At 41.1% G+C, this 22,230-nt stretch overlaps 1 long non-coding RNA gene across 1 annotated transcript in view; it reads left to right on the top strand.

Annotated features, from left to right (window-relative positions):
- Positions 1-717: 717 nt before the first annotated feature.
- LOC132354062 (uncharacterized) overlaps positions 718-22,230 on the top strand; it is a 31,671-nt gene continuing 10,158 nt past the window's right edge. Inside the window, exons 1-2 of the long non-coding RNA XR_009499168.1 lie at positions 718-757; positions 18,028-18,158. This is a non-coding gene — a long non-coding RNA (uncharacterized LOC132354062). The remainder of the gene's footprint in view (positions 758-18,027; positions 18,159-22,230) is intronic.

Raw genomic sequence — 22,230 nt, forward strand, 5'->3', positions numbered from 1 at the left:
CATTCCTCTTTTGCAAATTCTATTTTTTTCACTTGTTCTTAGCGTTTGTTATTTAATAATAAACTATAATTAGTATTTAATAATTACAGATATTATTTAATAGTAATAATTAAAATTATAGTTATTATTATATGATTAAATTATTATTATTTAATAATAAATTATTGTGGTAAAATATACATAACATAAATTTTACAATTTTAACCCTTTTAAAGTGTATATATAATTCAGTGACATTAGGTATATTCACAATTTTGTGCAACTGTCACCACTATCCATTTCTAGAAATATTTCATCATCCCTGATAAAAAGAAGACAACAGGTCCCAAATGGAGTCAGTTGTGCTAACCCCCAGGTCAGCAAAACGAGATTTAATAACAAACCTAATTGTAGTTTCAACCCCACCAGAATGTAACCTTTAACTATTCAACCTAGAATCACCGGGTCAGCACTAGTGAGGTAATTCACCCAATAAGCCCTTCCATCCCCTTAGGAGGATGAATTCAAACAATGAATTCTTCCATAAAAAGGTCCTTTTTTCCACCCCCTTTCTGCCTTGAACAACCTTTTCTTTTCTACAGCTCAGTGGAGCTCCTTTCTATTGCTAGATGGGACGCAGCCCGATTCATGAATCATTGAATAAAGCCAATTTGATCTTTAAATTTACTCAGTTGAATTCTTGTTATTTAACAGATTTGGTGGCAGCAGCCGGACCAAAGGAGACTTCCGATGGCTTTGGGGACAGCAAGAAACACAGGTGTAGTACCCCGTGAATCGTTTGAGCTCACTGTGTTTCTCACCATTTCCGAGGGCCTTGGGTGAGCTTCTCTCGGTTCTGAGTTCTGTTCTGTTTGCGTCAAGCTCCTGATCTACTTGGCTTTCCAGTTAGTTCCCCATTTGTCTGGAATCACTAGCTCCATGTCGGGAACTGCTGGTGACAGCTACAGTTTCCCATTTGTCTGGAAGATGCCTGCAGTTCCCATTCCTTGGGGTCTGCTGGTTCAATCCTTTCCCTAGTCCCCAGTTCCATGTTGGGAATTGCTCATGGTATGCACAGGACCTTTTCTTGGCCAGGATGCAGTAACATCTCTGGGCTATTGCCAATATATTAAAGGGCATGTGTTTGTTTGTCTTGTTTTGTATCAATGAGAGTTGTTGTTGACTGGGACCTCAGAGGTCAAAAAGCCGCAAAAATTGGTGGGTGTGGATCGAGCACTTAAGACCTGTTAGAGTGCTCACCACCAAACCCAAAGACATCGTGTTAGGATAAGTTGGTCAAGGAATGGGTTAGATTGACAGTAGGTCACCTGCCAATCTCAAGGAAATTTCCATGCAATGAGCTACACTGTAAAATGCAACACAATCCCGAATCCAGTGGCACATCCCTTCTAGGTGTTGATTCGGCTCTGAGAAACCCAAAGGCTTAGCTAATGGGATCCTTAAATTCTAACGAGTTAATAAGCGCCCCACCTTCCAGCACACCTGCTTATTTTATGTCTAAAAACTATGGTTCCGGAAGCTATAAATATCTATAAAAATAGCCAAATCTGACTGAAAACAATCTAGAGTTACAATGAGGGAATGTTCCAGTTAGACAAGATCCTTCACTTAAGAACTGCACTTGAAAGTAAGGGTTCATGAGTTAAATGAATAGAATGGGATGCCTATTTCAACTGGTACACGTGAACTTCCAAAAGGCTTCAAGATTCCAAAATAGCTTCATTAAAAGACTTGTTACTGAAGGCTGATGAAAAGTGAAAGACAGCAGAGGTACCTAAAACAACAGATGATAGGACTGACAGGACTCTGCTCCCCTCTATCCTTCTTTGTCTGAGTGTTCACATTTTACTCATTCCCTGTCTGGACTGCCTTTCTACTCTGGAGACTATTAAATAGTTACCTTTTAAAATAAAAAGGCCCGAGGTTGCAGGTGATCCTCCTCGGACAGCTTTCACTCCTTGGTCAAAGACTAAACCAAGGGACTTCCCTGGTGGTCCAGTGCTTAAGAATCCGCCTTCCAATACAGGGGACATGAGTTCAATCCCTGGTGGGGGACTAAGATCCCATCTGCCGTGGGGCAACTAAGCCCGCGAGCCACAACTGGAGAGCCCGCGTGCAGCAACTACAATCTCCACGAGCTCTGGAGCCCACATGTTGCAACAAAGAGCCCACACGCCACAACGAAAGATCCCGCGTGCCGCAACGAAGATCCCGTGTGCTGCAGCTAAGACCCGATGCAGTCAAATAAATAAATAAATATTTTTTTTTAAATTAAAAAAAAAAGACTGAACTAAGAGCCATAGTTAAAGAATTTTCTAATCCCCCAAAGTTTTGTTGAAACGTTTAGAATCCTATGACCCTGGGTTGCCAGATCTTTACCAGCTTGTGTAGGTGTTGGTAGGACCTGGTGAAGCCCAAAAACAGATGTGGGAAGCAGAATGGCATCATCCTGAGGATGATATTCAAGATCCTCAGTCTTGGGACTTCCTGGCTGTCCAGTGGTTAAGACTCCACGCTTCCTATGCAGGGAGTGCAGGTTAGATCCCTGGTCAGGGAACTAAGATCCCACAGGCCACAGGGGTGCGGCCAAAAAAACCCAAAACCACATGTTAAGATCCTCGGTCTCTAACATGATCCTCTGATAGACCAGAAAAATCTCCCAATGTGGCAACTGAGCCTAGGGTGTTCCCTGCCTACATTGATTGGTCTATTATTCAAATATGCAAACAAAGAAAGAGGAATCTGTGGCAGATTTTAAAGCCCGTTTGGAAGCTCTCTTCTGATGGCATTCTGGATTCCATTCAGTAAATGAGGTCACTCAATCTGCTCTTGCTGCCCTATTAGTAAACAGATTATTTCCTGAGATTAGCAGGCTAATAAAAAGACAGAAAATAGGATGGGAGGCCACTGGTCTTGTTACTAAGCCAGTTTCATTTGCCCTACATGCAGCAAGCCAAACGTTGATACGTCAAGGTTTGCAGCAGAACAACAGTTTATTCACAAGGCAGCCAAATGGGGAGATGGGAGAATGAATCTCAAATCCACCTACCCAAAGGTGAGGGGCTTGAGATATTTATGAGATAAAAAAGGTCTTAGGTTTGGGGGAAGGTGGTTGTAGGTAGGGAAGAGATGAGGTAATCAGTGCTTTGCATAGGCGTATCTGGGTTACATGCTTCTTCATGGGATGCATGTTCAAAAATAGAGGTGCTTAGCACAATCTGAGGGTGGAGGCTTTGGCTCTCTGATGTCAAATTGTCATTCATCAGACACCTGTGCAGGCCCAGTTTTAGGGTCAGTGGTCCCAACCAGTCTTAGCTGGCTCGAACTGGATGAGAGCTGACTCCAGTTTCCTAAAAAACAACATAAGCCCCCATTATTATAGCATCCCATATGTCAGAGGTGTTATATATAGGGGTGGTTAAGGAGTCTTGTGATATATTACCTAGGGTACATGAAGCTTGCAATTAAGGAGAGGAAAAAAGAAAAGAAAAAAATAACTAAAGCCAGCTTACTTAGTGAAGGCATTTTACAAGCAGAGGGTTTTAATCAAGTTCATTTATCTCGTGTTCTGTAAAACAAGCTCAAGAATTTCTGTTAGTCACCAGCCTCTATTAACCCTGTGGAGCATGGTTTCAGTCTCCCCTATCTTTTAAAAAAATATTTATGTATTTATTTGGTTGTGCTGGGTCTTAGTTGTAGCAGGCAGGCTCCTTAGTTGTGGCTCGTGGGCTCCTTAGTTGTGGCATGCAAACTCTTAGTGGTGGCATGCATGGGGGATCTAGTTCCCTGACCAGGGATCAAACCCAGGCCCCCTGCATTGGGAGCACAGAGTCTTAACCACTGCGCCACCAGGGAAGTCCCCTCCCCTACCTCTTGATCATTCCTCAATCTTGAGGAAAGAGGGGCCGAGACCATGCTGGCTACTTCCTGCTGATAACGGGTGTAGGCCTACCAAGGGTTTGAGAAATGAAACTATTATGCATTTGATTGCAAATATGCACAAATCCCAAGATGAGGACAAGGCTTTGGGCTTAAGGATACAAGACAAACAGCAAGAACAGAGTTATAACAAGAAGGAATATAAATCCTAGCAAGCACAGAACAATAATATTGAGTTTAAGCAATCCCTCCAATATAGACCTTATTCCCTACGGGATCCATGAGAAGGTACTTCCTAAGAGACTGAATCCATGTTCTTGTGATGACACCTGTGGGAGCCAAGTTGTCTAATTTTGTCTAAGAAGGTTTTTTACTTCAATGTGGTATTAAAATATACATAACAGGAGCTACTGGCCACTACATATTCTCCTCTTTTTTCTGCTAAAATATAATCTAAAAAATCTTGTTGTCTAATACTATTCTGGCTAATGAATCTAGGGCCTTTTGCAGGCTATGGCTTGAACCTGATCTTTTATGTCCGTTATAATCTGTCCTTGATATAGATGAGGAAGAATTACAACAAAAATCCTCTAGTGTAACAGAGGTGCCCCCAAATCTATGGGTACTTCTAGTCCTGACATTGGGAGAACAAAAAGCACAGAACTGTAAAAATTCTGACATATGTGGTTAAACCTCTTCCTAAATTGCCTCAATATTCATTAAAGCCTGAATTTATACAGGTCTCACACCAACAATCAAGATCTAATCAACCAGGGGTTAGTCATTTCCTGCACGAGTCCGTTTAACACAAAAAAACCTAATGGGTGGGAAGCTGTTTACAAGATCGTTATCCCCCATTTCCCAGTTGTTCCAAACACACACACTCTTTTGTCACTAATTCCACCAGACTCAAAAGGGTTCACTGCTGTAGACCTTTGTTTAGCTTATTTTTTTTAGCATCCCTGTGCTAATCTATTTGCCAATATCTATTTGCCTTTACTTTGAACAATCAACAATATACTTGGACACTCATGTCTCAAGGGTCCACGGAGGCCCCTTCTAATTTCTCTCAAGTGCGCCACCAAGATCTAAGCACCCTCCAGTTCCCCAGGAAATCAACTCTTACCATATGTAGATGAACTCTTGCTGTGCTTAGTTCTCCAAGAGGCGTCCATAAATGATTCTATTTGCTACAACAGTTAGCTGAAAAGAGACATAAAGTCTCTAATGAAAGATAACAACTATCTCTAGACACTGTTCATTACCTAGGTCATAACTGAAGTACTGAAGGAATACAATTATCTCCCAAACAGATTAAGCTAACCCAAGAATTTCCTTGACCCACAAATAGGCAACAGCTTCATGAATTTCTAGGCCTGGCTGGCTACTGCAGACCCTAATTTTTCTCTATTGGCTTCCCCACTCTATAAACTTAACTAAAGTAAAGAGTCCCTGATTCCCCTTGGTGAGAAGATAAATACGGGCAGGTCTTTTCACCGCCTGCCCTAGGGCTACCTAACGATTCAAACCCTTTCACCTTATTTGCACTTGAAAGAGATGAGCCAGTCCTGGGAAGGCTCGCACAGACCATGGTAATAAGTACAGGCCTGTTATTAATAATAATAAAAAAAAGTGCAGGCCTATTGCCTATTAATAGCACACAAGTGGATTCAGTGGCTTGTGCCTACCCAGCTATAAGGCTATAACTAAAACTGTGCCCCAGGGGGTTAACAGAAATTGGTGACTAACAGAAATTCTTGAACTTGGCTTACAGAACAGCAGCTAAGGAAACAGCTTGTTTAAGAAAACAAACAGGGACTTCCCTTGTGGTCCAGTGGGTAAGACTCCACACTCCCAACGCAGGGGGCCCGGGTTTGATCCCTGGTCGGGGAACTAGATCCCGCATGCATGCCACAACTAAGAGTCCACATGCCACAACTAAGAAGTCTGCATACCGCAACTAAGAAGTCCACGTGCCGCAACTAAAAATCCTCCGTGCCGCAACGAATATCCCCTGTGCTTCATATAAGACCCGGGACAGCCTAAATAAATAAATATTTAAAAACAAACAAACAAACCTCTGCTTGTAACTTGCCTTCACTGACCAAGTTTGCCTTATTTTTTTGATGCCTTATCACCCCTATAGGTAACACATCTGACATATGGGTCACTATAGTAACAGGGGCTTAAGGTGTTTTCCAGGAACCTGGAGTCTGCTCTTGTGCAGTTCGAGCCAGCTAAGACTGGTTGGGACCACGGACCCTAAAACTGGGCCTGTGCAGTTGTCTGATGAATGACAATTTGACATCAGAGAGCCAAAGGCTCCACCCTCAGATTGTGCTAACCACCTCCATTTTTGAACATGCATCTCATGAAGAAGCATGTGACTCAGATACAACTGTGCAGAATGCCAATTACCTCATCTTTTTCCCTACTTCCAATCTCCTTTCCCCATGCTTATGACCACCCTGTTTTGTGGCCTATCAAACATACCTTGTACATCCGCTTTAACCATGAAGGAAAAGAATGCATTTAAAAATAAAAATAGAGTAACTGTGGTTCAGGCATGCAAAATAGAGCTGGGTGGTCATTGTGGACGCATTTTCAGACACATTTCTGTATTACTGAGAACTTGAGTTTTCTGAACTTCATGAGCTTCAAGGATACCACCAAAACAATATCTGCTTGGAGCTGCCAACTGCAAGGTCTCCTCTTGTAACTATAAAGTCTTTCTCTTACATTAGGAATAGTAGCAAACAAGACAGCTCAAGCCATAGCCTGCCAGCAAAAGGCCCTAGACTCATTAGCCAGAATAGTACTAGACAATAAGATTGCTTTGGATTATATTTTAGCAGAAAAAGGAGGAGTATATGTAGTGGCAAATAGCTCCTGTTAGGTATATTTTAATACCACATTGAAGTAAAAAACTTTCTTAGACAAAATTAGATAACTTGGCTCCCACAAGTGTCATCACAAGAACCTGGATTTAATCTCTTAGGAAATATCTTCTCATGGATTCTGTCGGGAATAAGGTCTATATTGGAGGGATTGCTTACCTGGGCATTATTATTTTGTGCTTGCTAGGATTTATATTCCTTCTTGTCATAACTCTGTTCTTGATGTTTGTCTTGTATCCTTAAGCCCAAAGTCTTGTTCTCATCTTGGAATTTGTGAGTATTTGCGATCAGATGCATAACAGCTTCATTCCTCAAATCCCTTATTAGTCCTACACCCCTTATCAGCAGGAAGTAGCCAGAGCAGTCACTGTCCCTCTTTCCTCAAGGTTGAGGGATGATCAAAAGATAGGGGAGACTGAAACCATGTCCCATAGGGTTAACAGAGGCTGGTGACTAGCAGAAATTCTTGAGCTTGTCTTACAGAACAACAGCTAAGGGAGGGCTTGTAAAAACAAACAAACAAACAAATAAGAAAAAAATACCTCTGCTTGTAACCTGTCCTCAGTGACCAAGTGCTCTTTAATTATTTTTTGACTCCTTAACCACCCCTATAGATAACATTACTGATGTATGGGTTGCTAGAGCAATGGGGGCTTAAATTGTTTTCCAGGAACTTGGAGTCTGGTCTTGTCCAGTTCAAGCCAGCTAAGACTTGTTGGGACCACTGACCCTAAAACTGGGCCTGTGCAGGTATCTGCTGAATGAGTTTTTGACATCAGAGGGCCAAAAATTCCACTCTCAGATCACGCTAAGTGCCTCCTTTTTTGAACACGCACCCCACAAAGAAGCATGTAACCCAGATATACCTGCACAGAACACCGATTACTCACCTTTTCCCTACCTCCAATCACCTTTCCCCATGCCTAAGACCACCCTTCTTCTTTATCTCATAAATATCTCAGGCCCTTCACTTCTGGGGAGGCAGATTTAGGATCTCTTCTCCAGTCTTCTTGCTTGGTTGCCTCATGGATAAACTTTCTCTGCTGCAAACCTTGGCGTCTCAGCGTTTGGCTTGCTGCACCTCAGGCAAATGAACTTGGTTCAGTAACACAGCTGCAACTGCAAACTTTGTAGAAGGCTCAGCATATTTAACTTTTGGAAATGACATTTATTTACAAACTCCATACACTGTTCAAAGTCTTCTTAATTCTGAACTGACCCAACATTTCTCAGTAACCAGACTAGCCTCCTATGAGATCCTTCTTCTCTCACTACCTCATTCACATCTGAAACCTTGTGACATTCTTGATCCTGCTACATTACTGCCCCTGCCTGACGAAGGTGAGCCCCATGACTGCAAGGTAATAATGTCTCATTGCAACACACTGCGCCCTGATTTATGAGACACTTTGGACTAACCCTTATGTAGTTTTTTTTTTTTTGATGATGAATCATGTTGTAAAAATGAGAAAGGGAATTATCAAGCTGCTCATGCTGTTCTTAACTAATATGAACTACTTGAGAGGGGAAATCTCCCACAGGCTAAATCAGTCCAACAAGCAGAGCTCCGTTCCCTTACCAGAGCATGCCAGTTATTGAAAGGACAAGTTGTTAATAGTTATACTGATAGTCGGTATGCATCTGAGGTCATGAATGAATTTGGGATGTTATGGAAATGAAGGGGGTTTTCTTACGTCCACTGGGACCCAATCAAGCATGAGCAACAAACAGGTAAACAAAGTTCTTAGTGCCATTCTTTTACCTTCTGAAATTGCTGTCCTCCACACTGAGGTTCACATTACGAGACTAAACCTGAGTATCAGGGAAATGCCTTGGCTGACTTTCATACAAAGGCAGCAGCAGCATAATCTGTAAAGTTTGTGGTAGTCTGTAAACTCAATAAACAGTCGAGACTATGGGAAAATCAAGATGGCCACTTGGTTCTTCCTGTCTCTCTGGCAAACCCCATTTTTCAGTTTTGTTATCCCTTCACCCATCATGGTGTATTTAAGAGGACTCAAATTGTACATAAACATTGGTGAGAAACTTTGATAACACTCTGAAAATAGCTAACCATCAATGTTTGACCTGACAGATCTGTAATCCTGGAAAAACTAATTTTCCCTCCAGAGGCCACAAACTCCTCCCTCTGGACCCTTTGAACATCTGCAACTGGATTTCATTCAGTTATCACCTAGGAGGGGTCATCAATATGTTCTTGTTACTGTATGTATGTTTTCCCCATGGGTTGAAGCCGTTCCCTGCTGCAAGGCTGATGCCCTCATAGTGGCAAAGAAACTGTTAGAAAATGTGTTTCCCACTTGGGGTACACCTTCCACAACCTCAGTAATCGAGGCAACCACTTCACTGGGAAAATCATACAAGCCTTAATGAAAGACTTGGAAACCTCTTGGAATTACCACTGTCCCCATCATTCTCCACCATCAAGCAAGGTTGAAGGAACTAATGGGATCCTCAAACTTAAAATCTCTAAACTTGCTGAAACTCTGGTCTTCCTTGCCTCTAGGCTTGCTCAGTGTTCTGCAGTTCCCCCTTTGGAAAACATAAACTCACTCCACATGAGATAGTCAACGGTAGACCAATGTCCATCAGTACACAAACTTTCTGCTCATCTCTTGTTATCCCATGTTAGTATAACCAGCTACTGAAAATCTTTCATGCCTTATGCTAAAGCCTATCACCGACAGGTTAAAGAAGTTTTCCCAGATGCCAATTCAAAGGATCTTCTTGGTCACAGACTGGAGCCTGGTGATTGGGTATTCTAGAAAAGCCATCAGAGGAAAACATCTCTCAAACCCCACTGGAAAGGACCTTACCAAGTGCCCCTGACCACTGACACTGATGTGAAACTAGAAGTTATTGAGCCTTGGGTATACATCCCAAAGCTCAAAATGTCTTACATTTAGGTCTTTAATCCATTTGGAGTTTATTTTTGTGTATGGTGTTAGGTAGTGTTCTAATTTCATTCTTTTACATGTAGCTTTCCAGTTTTCCCAGCACCACTTACTGAAGAGGCTGTCCTTGCTCCACTGTATGTTCCTGCCTCTTCTGTTGTAAATTAGGTGACCATACATGCGTGGGTTTATCTCTGGGCTTTCTATCCTGTGTCATTGATCTATATTTCTGTTTTTGTGCCAGTACCATACTGTCTTGATTACTGTAGCTTTGTAGTATAGTTTGAAGACAGGAGCCTGATTCCTCCAGCTCCGTTTTTCTTTCTCAGGAATTCTTTGGCTATTCAGGGTCTTTTGTGTTTCCATATGAATTGTAAAATTTTTTGTTCTAATTCTGTGAAGAATGCCATTGGTAGTTTGATAGGGATTGCACTGAATCTGTAGATTGCTTTGGGTAGTATACTCATTTTCACAATATTGATTCTTCCAATCCAAGAACATGGTATATTTCTCCATCTGTTTATGTCATCTTTGATTTCTTTCATCAGTGTTTTATAGTTTTCTGAGTACAAGTCTTTCACCTCCTTAGGTAGGTTTATTCCTAGGTATTTTATTCTTTTTGTTGCGATGGTAAATGGGATTGTTTCCTTAATTTCTCTTTCCGATTTTTTGTTGTTACTGTATAGGAATGCCAGAGATGTCTGTGTATTAATTTTGTATCCTGCAACCTTACCAAATTCATTGATTAGGTCTAGTAGTTTTCTGGAGGCATCTTTAGGATTTTCTGTGTATAGTATCATGTCATCTGCACACAGTGACAGTTTTATTTCTTCTTTTCCAATTTGTATTCCTTTTATTTCTTTTTCTTCTCTGATTGCTATGGCTAGGACTTCCAAAACTATGTTGAATAAGAGTGGCAAGAGTGGACATCCTTGTCTTGTTCCTGATCTTAGTGGAAATGCTTTCAGTTTTTCACCATTGAGTATGATGTTTGCTGTGGGTTTGTCATATATGGCCTTTATTATGTTGAGGTAGGTTCCCTCTATGCCCATTTTCTGGAGAGTTTTTTTAATCATAAATGGGTGTTGAATTTTGTCAAAAGCTTTTTCTGCATCTATTGAGATGATCATATGGTTGTTATTCCTTAATTTGTTAATACAGTGTATCACATTGATTGATTTGTATATATTGAAGAATCCTTGCATCCCTGGGATAAATCCCACTTGATCATGGTGTATGATCCTTTTAGTATGTTGTTGGATTCTGTTTGCTAGTATTTTGTTCAGGATTTTTGCATCTATGTTTTGATATTATAGACCAATATCAGTGATATTGGTCTATAATTTTCTTTTTTGTGATATATTTTTCTGGTTTTGTTATCAGGGTGATGGTGGCTTTGTAGAATGAATTTGGGAGTGTTCCTCTCTTTGCAATTTTTTTGGAAGATTTTGAAAAGGATCTGTGTTAGCTCTTCTCTAAATGTTTGATAGAATTCACCTGTGAAGCCATCTGGTCCTGGACTTTTGTTTGTTGGAAGATTTTTAATTACAGTTTCAATTTCATTACTTGTGATAGGTCTGCTTATATTTTCTAATTCTTCCTGGTTCGATCTTGGAACATTGTACCTTTCCAAGAATTTGTCCATTTCTTTGTGGTTGTCCATTTTATTGGCATATAGTTGTTTGTAGTAGTCTCTTAAAACCCTTTGTATTTCTGCGGTGTCAGTTGTGATTTCTCCTTTTTCATTTCTAATTTTAGTGATTTGTGTCCTCTCCCTTTTTTTCTTGATGAGTCTGGTTAAGGGTTTATCAATTTTGTTTATCTTCTCAAAGAACCAGCTTTTAGTTTTATTGATCTTTGCTATTGTTTTCTTCATTTCTATTTCATTTATTTCTGCTCTGATCTTTATGGTTTCTTCCCTTCTACTGACTTTGGGTTTTCTTTATTCTTCTTTCTCTAGTTGCTTTAGGTGTAGGGTTAGATTGTTTGAGATTTTTCTTGTTTCTTGAGGTGAGATTGAATTGCTATAAACTTCCCTCTTAGAACCGCTTTTGCTGTGTCCCATAGGTTTTGGGTCATTGTGTTTTTGTTGTCATTTGTTTCCATGTATTTTTTAAGTTTCTTCTTTGATTTCTTCAGTGAGCTCTCGGTTATTTATATATATTTTTTAAAATTTTTATTTATTTAATTTATTTATTTTTGGCTGACTTGGGTCTTCATTGCTGCGTGCAGGCTTTCTTTAGTTGCGGCGAGTGGGGGCTACTCTTGGTTGCAGTGTGAGGGCTTCTCATTGCAGTGGCTTCTCTTGTTGCGGAGCACGGGCTCTAGGCGTGCGGGCTTCAGTAGTTGTGGCTCACAGGCTCTAGAGTGCAGGCTCAGTAGTTGTGGTGCACAGGCTTAGTTGCTCCGTGGCATGTGAGATCTTCCCGGACCAGGGCTCAAACCCGTGTCCCCTGCATTGGCAGGCAGATTCTTAACCACTGCACCACCAGGGAAGCCCCCTCTTGGTTATTTAATAGTGCACTGTTTAGCCTCCATGTATTTGTGGTTTTTACAGTTTTTTTTCTGTAATTGAGTTCCAATCTCATAGCATTGTGGTCAGAAAAGATGCTTGATAAGATTTCAATTTTCTTAAATTTTCCGAGGCTTGATTTGTGACCCGAGATGTGATCTATCCTGGAGAATGTTCCATGTGCACTTGAGAAGAAAGTGTATTCTGCCACTTTTGGGTGGAATGCTCTGTAAATATCAATTAAATCTATCTGGCCTATTGTGTCTTTTAAAGCTTGTGTTTCCTTATTAATTTTCTGTTTGGATGATCTGTCCATTGGTGTAAGCGGGGTGTTAAAGTCCCCTACTATTATTGTGTTACTATCGATTTCCCCTTTCATGGTTGTTAGCATTTGCCTTATGTATTGAGGTGCTCCTATGTTGGGTGCATAAACATTTATAATTGTTATATCTTCTTCGTGGATTGATCCCCTGATCATTATGTAGTGTCCTTCCTTATCTCTTGTAACAGTCTTTATTTTAAAGTCTATTTTATCTGATATGAGTATTGCTACTCCAGCTTTCTTTTGATTTCCATTTGCATGGAATATCTTTTTCCTTCTCTTCACTTTCAGTCTGTATGTGTCACTAGGTCTGAAGTGGGTCTCTTGTAGACAGCATATATATGGGTCTTGTTTTTGTATCCATTCAGCAAGCCTGTGTCTTTTGGTTGGAGCATTTAATCCATTCCCGTTTAAGGTAATTATCAATATGTATGTTCCTATGACCATTTTCTTAATTGTTTTGGGTTTGTTTTTGTAGGTGCTTTTCTTCTCTTGTGTTTCCTACTTAGAGAAGTTCCTTTAGCATTTGTTGTAGAGCTGGTTTGGTGGCGCTGAATTCTCTTAGCTTTTGCTTGTCTGTAAAGCTTTTGATTTCTCCATCGAATCTGAATGAGATCCTTGCCGGGTAGAGTAATCTTGGTTGTAGGTTCTTCCCTTTCATCACTTTAAGTATATCATGCCACTCCCTTCTGGCTTGTAGAGTTTCTGCTGAGAAATCAGCTGTTAACCTTATGGGAGTTCCCTTGTATGCTATTTGTCATTTTTCCCTTGCTGCTTTCAATAATTTTTCTTTGTCTTTAATTTTTGCCAATTTGATTATTATGTGTCTCGGCATGTTTCTCCTTGGGTTTATCCTGTATGGGACTCTCTGTGCTTCCTGGACTTGGGTGACTATTTCCTTTCCCATGTTAGGGAAGTTTTCCACTATAATCTCTTCAAATATTTTCTCAGACCCTTTCTTTTTCTCTTCTTCTTCTGGGACCCCTATAATTCGAATGTTGGTGTGTTTAGTGTTGTCCCAGAGGTCTCTGAGACTGTCTTCAATTCTTTTCATTCTTTTTTCTTTATTCTGCTCCTTGGCAGTTATTTCCACCATTTTGTCTTCCAGCTCACTTATTCGTTCTTCTGCCTCAGTTATTCTGTTATTGATTCCTTCTAGTGTATTTTTCATTTCAGTTATTGTGTTGTTCATCTCTGTTTGTTTGTTCTTTAGTTCTTCTAGATCTTTGTTAAACATTTCTTGTATTTTCTCAATCCGTGCCTCCATTCTATTTCCGAGATTCTGGATCATCTTTACTATCATTACTCTGAATTGTTTTCAGGTAGATTGCCTATTTCCTCTTCATGTATTTGGTCTTGTGGGTCTTTACCTTGCTCCTTCATCTGTGACATATTTTTTTGCCATCTCATTTTTTTTGTTTTCCTTTTTTTAATGAGTGGGATTGTGTTCCTGTCTTACTGGTTGTTTGGCCTGAGGCTTCCAACACTGGAGTTTGTAGGCTGTTGGGGAGAGCTGGGTCTTGGTGCTGAGATGAGGAGCTCCGGGAGACCTCACTCAGATGAATATTCCCTGGGGTCTGAGGTTCTCGTTAGTCCAGTGGTTCGGACTCGGAGCTCCCACCGCAGGAGCTTTGGCCTGACCCCCAGCTCGTGAACCAAGATCCTGCAAGCCACACAGGGCAGCAAAAAAAAAAGAGAGAACAATAACAAAGTAAAAAATAAAATTAGACTAGGAAACTAACAGATATGTTAGAAAAAAATAATAATAAAAATATAGATGAAACAATAACCGGAAGGTAAAACAGAACCACAATAGTAAAAAAGAGAAGGAGGAAAAAAAAGAAAAAAAGGTGGAAAAGGCCTTGGCTGTGGAGGGCAGGGCCTAAGGATGGGCGAGGTTTGGGCGGTGGCTGGGGCCTATGCTTAGGACCCATAGGGCTGGAAAAGGCCCTGGGGGGGTGGGGGGTGGGGCTTAGGCTCAACAGAACAGAAGGAGTCCAGCTGTGCCTCCCCCTCTGGTCTCAGAGGGTGGTGGACCCCAGCTGGGGGCCCAGCAGGCTTCCTGGGCTCGAGTTGGCCGGGCAAATGCCCTCTGCTCCTCTTCGGCTCCTCCCATCCAGGAGGGCCCCTCCCGCCTGCCTCTCCTGTTCTCTCCTGGCCTCCCTACTATGCCCCAGGACCAACCCGGCCCAGAGGGGACCTCTGAGGGCATAGGACCCAGCCAGAGAGCTGGGAAGACTTCCTTGGCCAACTGGGCAGAGGAAACGCTGGGCCCACTCGCCCCTGATCCGAGCCCCGGAGGGTCCCTCCAGGCATGGGAACCCCTCCCCCCTCTCAGCCACCCCTCAGGGGTGCCGGTCCTGTCCAGTCTCCACTTCTCCTCCCCCCTCAGTCCCCCCACATCCTACCGGTTCACTTGGGGGTTCTTCCTGTTTCCTTGGGCATTGGGTCCCCCACCAGCATCCAGCAGGTGCCCTCCCAAATTGATTTTTTAATTTACTCAACTGAATTTTTATTTAACATCCCAAATAGAAATTCTGTACCCATTAAACAATCATTCCCTATCCCCAGGTCCATGTAACCTCTATTCTACTTTCTGTCTTGATGAATCTGTGTATTCTAGATGCCATACATAAGATAAATCATACATATTTGTCTTTTAGTGTCTGGTTTTATTTCACTTGGCATAATGTTTTCAACATTTGTGCATGTTGCAGCATGTATCAGAATTTTGATCACTTTTCAGGCAGAATATTATTCCATTGTATGTATATACCACATTTTGTTTATTCATTCATCTGTTGATGGACATGTGGGTTGCTTCCACCTCTTGGCTATTGTGACTAATGCTACTATGAACATTCGTGTGCAAGTATCTGTTTGATTCCCTTCTTTTGATTCTTTTTGGTATATACCTAGAAGTAGAATTTCTGGATCATATAGTAATTCTATATTTAACTTTTTGAGAAAACTCCATACTGTTCTCCACAGTGGCCATCCTATTTACATTCTGACCAGTAATGCACAATTGCAATTTCTCCACATCCTTGCTAATTCTTGTTATTTTCAGGTTTTTTAAAAATAATTATCATTCTAATGGGAGTGAAGTGGTATCCATTGTGCTCTTGATTTGCATTTCCCTAATAAGCATATTTTTATGGGTTTATTGGTCATTTGCATATCTTCTTTGGAGACATGTCTATTCAAGTCTTTTACCCATATTTGAATTGGGTTGTTTGTTTTGTTGTTATTTAGTTGTGGGTGTTCTTTATATAGTCTAGATATGAATTCCCTGTTTTATATATAATTTGTGAATATTTTCTTCTATTCTGTGGGTCACCTTTTCACTTGTTGACAGTGTCATATGAATGATTCACAAAATTTTGAATTTTAATAAAGTCCAATTTATCTATTTTTGTTGTCACCTGTGCTTTTGATGTCATATCTGTGAAATCCTTGCAAAACTGTAGCTTTGTGTCAAGTCTTGAAATCAGAAATTGTGAGTCCTCCAGCTTTGTTCTTCTTTTTCAAGATCGTTTTGGCTATTCAGGGTCCGTTAAGATTCTATATGAATTTTAGGATGTATTTTTCTGCAAAAAAACTCTGTTGGGATTTTGATAGAGATTGTGTTGAATCTGTAGATCACTTTGGGTAATACTGATTGATATCTTAACAATATATTAAGACTTCCAATCCATGAAAATAGGATGTCTTTCTATTTATTTATTTGTGTCTTCTTTAATTTCTTTCAGTGATGTTTTATGGTTTTCAGTGTACAAGTTTTTCTGCCTCCTTGGTTAAGTTTATTCCTATTTTTAAATTATTTTTGATGCTATTGTAGATGGAATGTTTTCTTAATCTCTTTTTTGGTTTGTTCATTCTTAGTGTATAGAAAACAACTGATTTGTGTGTGTCTGTTTTGAATCTGCAACTTTATGAATTCGTTTATTGTTTTAACAAGTTTTTTGTGGAATCTTTAGGGTTTTCTATGTATAAGATCATGTTGTCTGCAAACCCAGTTAATTTTTCTTCTTCTTTTCCAATTTGGATACCTTCCACTACACTTTCTTGCCTAATTGTTCTGTCTAGGACTTCCAGTACTTCGTTAAATAGAAGTGGTAAAGCTGGCATTTTTGTCTTGTTCCTGATCTTAGAGGAAAAGCTTTTGGTCTTTCACCACTGAGTATGATGTCAACTGTGGGCTTTTCATAAAAGGCCTGATTATGTTAAGGTAATTTCCTTCTATTCCTAGTTTGTTGGATATTTTCATCATGAAAAATTTTGAATTTTGTCAAATGCTTTTTCTGCCTCAATTGAGATAATCATGTGTTTTTTTCTTCTTTCTGTCACTGTTATTGCATTACATTAATAATTTATAATCTATAAGTAATTAAGTAATTAATATATGCATTTGTCTTTTAAATTCTATAGAAAATTAAAAGTGGGGAATTCCCTGGTGGTCCAGTGGTTAGGGCTCAGCGCTTTCACTGCCATAGCCCAGGTTCAACCCCTGGTCAGGGAACAAAGATCCTGCAAGCCAAGTGGCACGGACAAAAAAAAAAATTAATTAATTTAAAAAAAAGTGGAGTTACAATTCAAGATTAAAATAATACTGGCTTTTATATTTGCCAGGGTATTACCTTTATGGGAGGACTTTGTATCTTCATATGGCTTCGAGTTACTGTTTAACTTATTTTCATTTCAACCTGAAGGACCCCCTTTAATGTTTCTTGCAGGGCAGGTCTAGTGGTAATGAACTCCTTCAACTTCTGTTTATCTGGGTAAATAGTGATTCCTCTGCTTTAGGGGAGAAAAAGCACAGTGCTTGGAGAGTGGGTGCTGGCATAAAGACTATTTTGAGCTGAAGACATTTGAGAATCAATAAACGTAGGAGAGGCTTTCTCTGGACTCCCCTTATCTACCTAAAAAACGATCCTTAAAAAAAAAAAAAAAGAACTCACTTGTCAGAAATTGCTTCCCTAGTAGAGTAGACCAGAAGTCGACACCACAACCCAGACAGATATTGTCACAAACTATCAAATTGCCTATCTGTTCTCCTTAAGCCCCGTTTATCTTCCATAAAAATCATTTGCTCTCCCATAAGTGGCCTCTCTCCCCCTCCCTTTCCCCGTGAAGACGGTATATAAGCTTTCAACTCTCACTGCTTTTGAGGGGTAGTCTTTTCTGATACAACCATGCACGTGAAATTAAAAATTAATATATTTGGGGAGGGATAATTTGGGAATTTGGGATTAACGGATACACACTATTATATATAAAATAGATAAACAACAAGGACCTACTATTATATATAACACAGGGAACTATATTCAATATCTTGTAATAAACCATAATGGAAAAGAATCTGAAAAAGAATACATACATATATATCAACTGAATCACTTTGCTGTATACCTGAAACACTATAAACCAACTATACTTCAATTCTTAAAAGTTAATAAGTTTGTCTGCCTTTTCTCCTGTTCATCTGCCTGTCATCAGGTTAGTTCACAGACCCAGCCATTGGAGACCCAGGAGAGCAGAAGGAAAGTCTTCCCTCCCCTATGGTTTCCGGCAACGGGGATGAGATCTCATTGGCTGGAACGTTCTGCCCACTCTGGAGGCAGCAAAAGGTAAGACTTCTTTTCTCTGCGTGGGGTCTGATCAAACCCAGCAGTACAAGACTCTACAGTATTTCTCCCTTCTAAACTTACCTTAGCTGGAGAAAACGTTAGTATGAACTAGTTTTGGGGGTGTATAGTGATTCTTGTGTTTTTTCTCTTGAGTACTCTGGGTTTTAATTCATCCTTTCCCTTCCAGAGATGGTCATTGTGTTCCTTTGCCTGTATGTGTGTGTGTGTATATATATATATATATATTTTCAGATTCTTTTTTGTTAGAGGTTATTACAAGATATTGAATGTAGTTCCTTGTGCTAAAAGTAGGTCCTTGTTGTTTATCTATTTTATATATAGTAATTTGTATCTGTTAATCCCAAACTCCTAATTTATCCCTCCCCCACCATTTCCCCTTTGGTAACCATAAGTCTGTTTTCTATGTCTATAAGTCTGTTTCTGTTTTGTAAATAAGTTCATTTGTATCATTTTTTTAGATTCCACATATAGGTGATATCACATGGTATTTGTCTTTCTCTTTCTGATGTACTTCGCTTAGTATGATAATCTCTAGGTCCATCCATGTTGCTGCAAATGGCATTATTTCTTTTTTTTTATGGCTGAGTAATATTCCATTATATATATGTACCACATCTTCTTTATCCATTCATCTGTCGATGGACACTTAGGTTGCTTCCATGTCTTGGCTATTGTAAATAGTGCTGCAATGAACACTGGGGTGCACGTGTCTTTTCAAATTAGAGTTTTCTCTGGATATATGCCCAGGAGTGGGACTGCTGGATCATATAGTAGCTCTATGTTTTTTTTGAGGAACCGCCATACTGTTCTCCATAGTGGCTACACCAAGTTACATTCCCACCAACAGTATAGGAGGGATCCCTTTTCTCCACATCCTCTCCATCATTTATTATTTGTAGACTTTTTGATGATGGTTGTCTCTTGTGTTGATTGTCATTAGGAGAATCATAAGGTAGAAGAAAGGCAAAGGCTCTACAAGCCTGGGGTTTAAGCTGGCCTCACAGCTTGGTGAGTTTACAGTTCCCAGACTGGCATCTATCTAGACAAACTTTGCTGTGGGTCACCCATAAAAAAAACAAACCAGATGAAACTCTCTTTTCATCTCCTCTGGTGTCCTGAGAGCTTGGCTTTGTAACCAGTGAGAACACTCTCTCTGGTTTGCCCAGCTGGGGGGCGCGGCTTGCATCAGGTGGCTGGCCAGCAGGGTGTAGGAAGCCCAGATGCGAAGTGACAAGCAGCACTTTCTTTCTCTGATGGTGCCAGCTCTCAGGGGAGTTCGTTTTAATTAGGAGTCCAAGTCCATCAGGGGCTGTGTTGCTCTAACCTTGTTGCCTCGTCGGTGCTGGGAAAATCCCATCCCAGTCTTGACTGCTTGTAATCACAGATTACCAGGTCTGTGACTGGAAGTGTCTCGTTTCTGTGGGAATCTGGAGACATGAGTTTTCATAAATATTTTTTACCACCTGCGGCAATAAGGATCTTTGCCTCCTTAAGGTCTATCTTTGGGAGTGGCCTTTTGGACCATGGGAGCTATGTCTTCTGCAACCAATTTGGGTGATGCCTCTTGGATCCACGGTGAACATTTATTCTAAGCCAGGAAAATTACCTCTGGGTCTTGCCATAAAAAGGCTTACTGGATTGAGTCACTACTAGAATGGATACACCTTTGAAGATCCTACCCATCAATGGTGAGATAAGGGATCCTTTGATTTGGAAAAATATTTACATTTTTAAAAGATTTTAGAGGGGACTTCCCTGGTGGTCCAGTGGTAAAGAATCTGCCTTCCAATGCAGGGGACGTGGGTTCGATCCCTGGTCGGGGAACTAAGATCCTGCATGCCCCAGGGCAACTAAGGCCGGGTACCACAACTACTGAGCCTGCACACCTCAGTGAGAGAGCCAGCGTGCTGCAAACTACAGAGCCTGCGTGCCCTGGAGCCCATGCGCCACAACTAGAGAAGAGAAAACCCGCAGGCCACAACTAGAGAGAAGCCTGCGCGCAACAAAGAGCCCATGTGCCGCAACTAAGACCCGAAGCAGCCAAAAAAAAAAAGATTTTAGAGACCTCTCATCCTAAATAAGTATCCTGTTGTTACCAAGATCAAATTGATAGAAGGACGCAAAAGAGCATTCTGGCTAACCTTAGGGACTCCTTTAACAAGAGTAAAAAAGAGAAATCAGACTTAGAACAAAAATGAAAATCCACAGCCCCCATAAATTCCCCTTTTCCACCCTCCTATATGCCGCTTTACAACCAACTCCCTGTCCCTGACCCTCCAGAAGATCTTTGGATCTCTGGGTCCCTGCCCCAAATCCCCCTCCCCAAATCTAATCTCACCTCCTCAGCAAATTCCTAAAACTCCTCCAACCTCCCCAGAAAATCTCTCAAACACCCAGCTGCGAGCATTAAGTTCCCTTTCCCTGCAAGAATTCCAGAAAGCACTCTGGCAGGATCCTCCAGGCCTGGGGGATATAGGTTATTTATGTAAATACTGATGTTGAGGAAGAAAACTGGCAGAGGCTTCAGGACCTGTCTTGCCATCTCTGGCAATTAGGAGTACTTCCCAGGGCTCTGTAATCAAAACCCATCAGCTTCAGCCTTTCCCAGGCAAAGGGCTTGGTGAATGTATCCTGGACCCCCAACACAAAGAGTTCACGTGCCCTGGACACCAGCAGATCTTTTAAACTACAAAGCCCTTTTACTCCCACTTTCAGAAGATCCTGCCAAACGTCGAGAGGAGCTAGAAAGATTAGTGGCCATTTATAACCCTGCTCATAGGGGCAGCTTGTAAGGGGTGTTCTTTCCACCCGTGATTATACTATAGTTATACGCCAAGACCTCCTGGAGAAAACTCCCCACACTGGGGAAACTGGTGGCCAATCCTTCCCAGGCCCTCCTGCAAATGACCAGGAAATGATGCAGGTAGAGGCTGATAGGGATGATGCTGAAGGCCTTTCCTCCAAAGGTGAACTGGTTCCAGGGTGAATTGTGCGCTCAGAAAGAAGATGAACATTCCCAGATCTCTGTGGAAGGATCTCTGTGCAGACTTTTCAAAGACACACCGCATCAAACCCAAAAGCCCCAGAACACAGAAATCTTTTGATTTCTGCTTTAGCTGGAAATCTTCTCCCTGATATAAAGAGGCAAATCCAAAATCGTGCAGTTGGGATGGACAATCTCTCAATGTTATTACAGAGACTGCTTCTCAATTCTTTTAAAATAGCCTGCAGACAGGGAGATCAGCTCAGTGCTTTGTGACCACCTAGAGGGGTGGGATAGGGAGGGTGGGAGGGAGGGAGACGCAAGAGGGAAGAGATATGGGAACATATGTATATGTATAACTGATTCACTTTGTTATAAAGCAGAAACCAACACACCATTGTAAAGCAAATATATTCCAGTAAAGATGTTAAATAAATAAATAAATAATATAATATAATAAAATAGCCTGCAGGAAAGCAGGAGAAAAAAGCAATTAAAATCAACAGTCCTTGCCTTTGTCCCAAGACAACTGCGCATTCTGTAAAAAGCCAGGCATTGGGAAAACAGTTGTCCTGAACTTCAAATAAAGGAAAGCTTAAAAAGCAATCATCCAGGGGACTTCCCTGGTGGTGCAGTGGTTAAGAATCTGCCTGCCAATGCAGGGGACACGGGTTCGAGCCCTGGTCCGGGAAGATCCCACATGCCGCGGAGCGGCTAAGCCCATGGGCCACAACTACTGAGCCTGTGCTCTAAAGCCCGCGAGCCACAACTACTGAAGCCCGCAAGCCTAGAGCCCGTGCTCCACAACAAGAGAAGCCACCACAATGAGAAGCCTGCACACCACGACAAAGAGTAGCCCCCGCTTGCCGCAACTAGAGAAAGCCTGCACATAGCAAAGAAGACCCAACACAGCCAAAAAAAAAAGAAAAAAAAAAAAGCAATCATCCTAGAACACCGAGCCCTCAGAGGGTCCGTTCTCCCCCTTCTGGGGGCAATTCCCCGTCAAGGACAAGGTCAGTCTATCCTCAGTCACACCCCAGCACCCAACATTTAACTTAAGATAGAGAA

Source organism: Balaenoptera ricei, chromosome 19 (assembly GCF_028023285.1).
Source record: "Balaenoptera ricei isolate mBalRic1 chromosome 19, mBalRic1.hap2, whole genome shotgun sequence".
Taxonomy (NCBI): domain Eukaryota; kingdom Metazoa; phylum Chordata; class Mammalia; order Artiodactyla; family Balaenopteridae; genus Balaenoptera; species Balaenoptera ricei.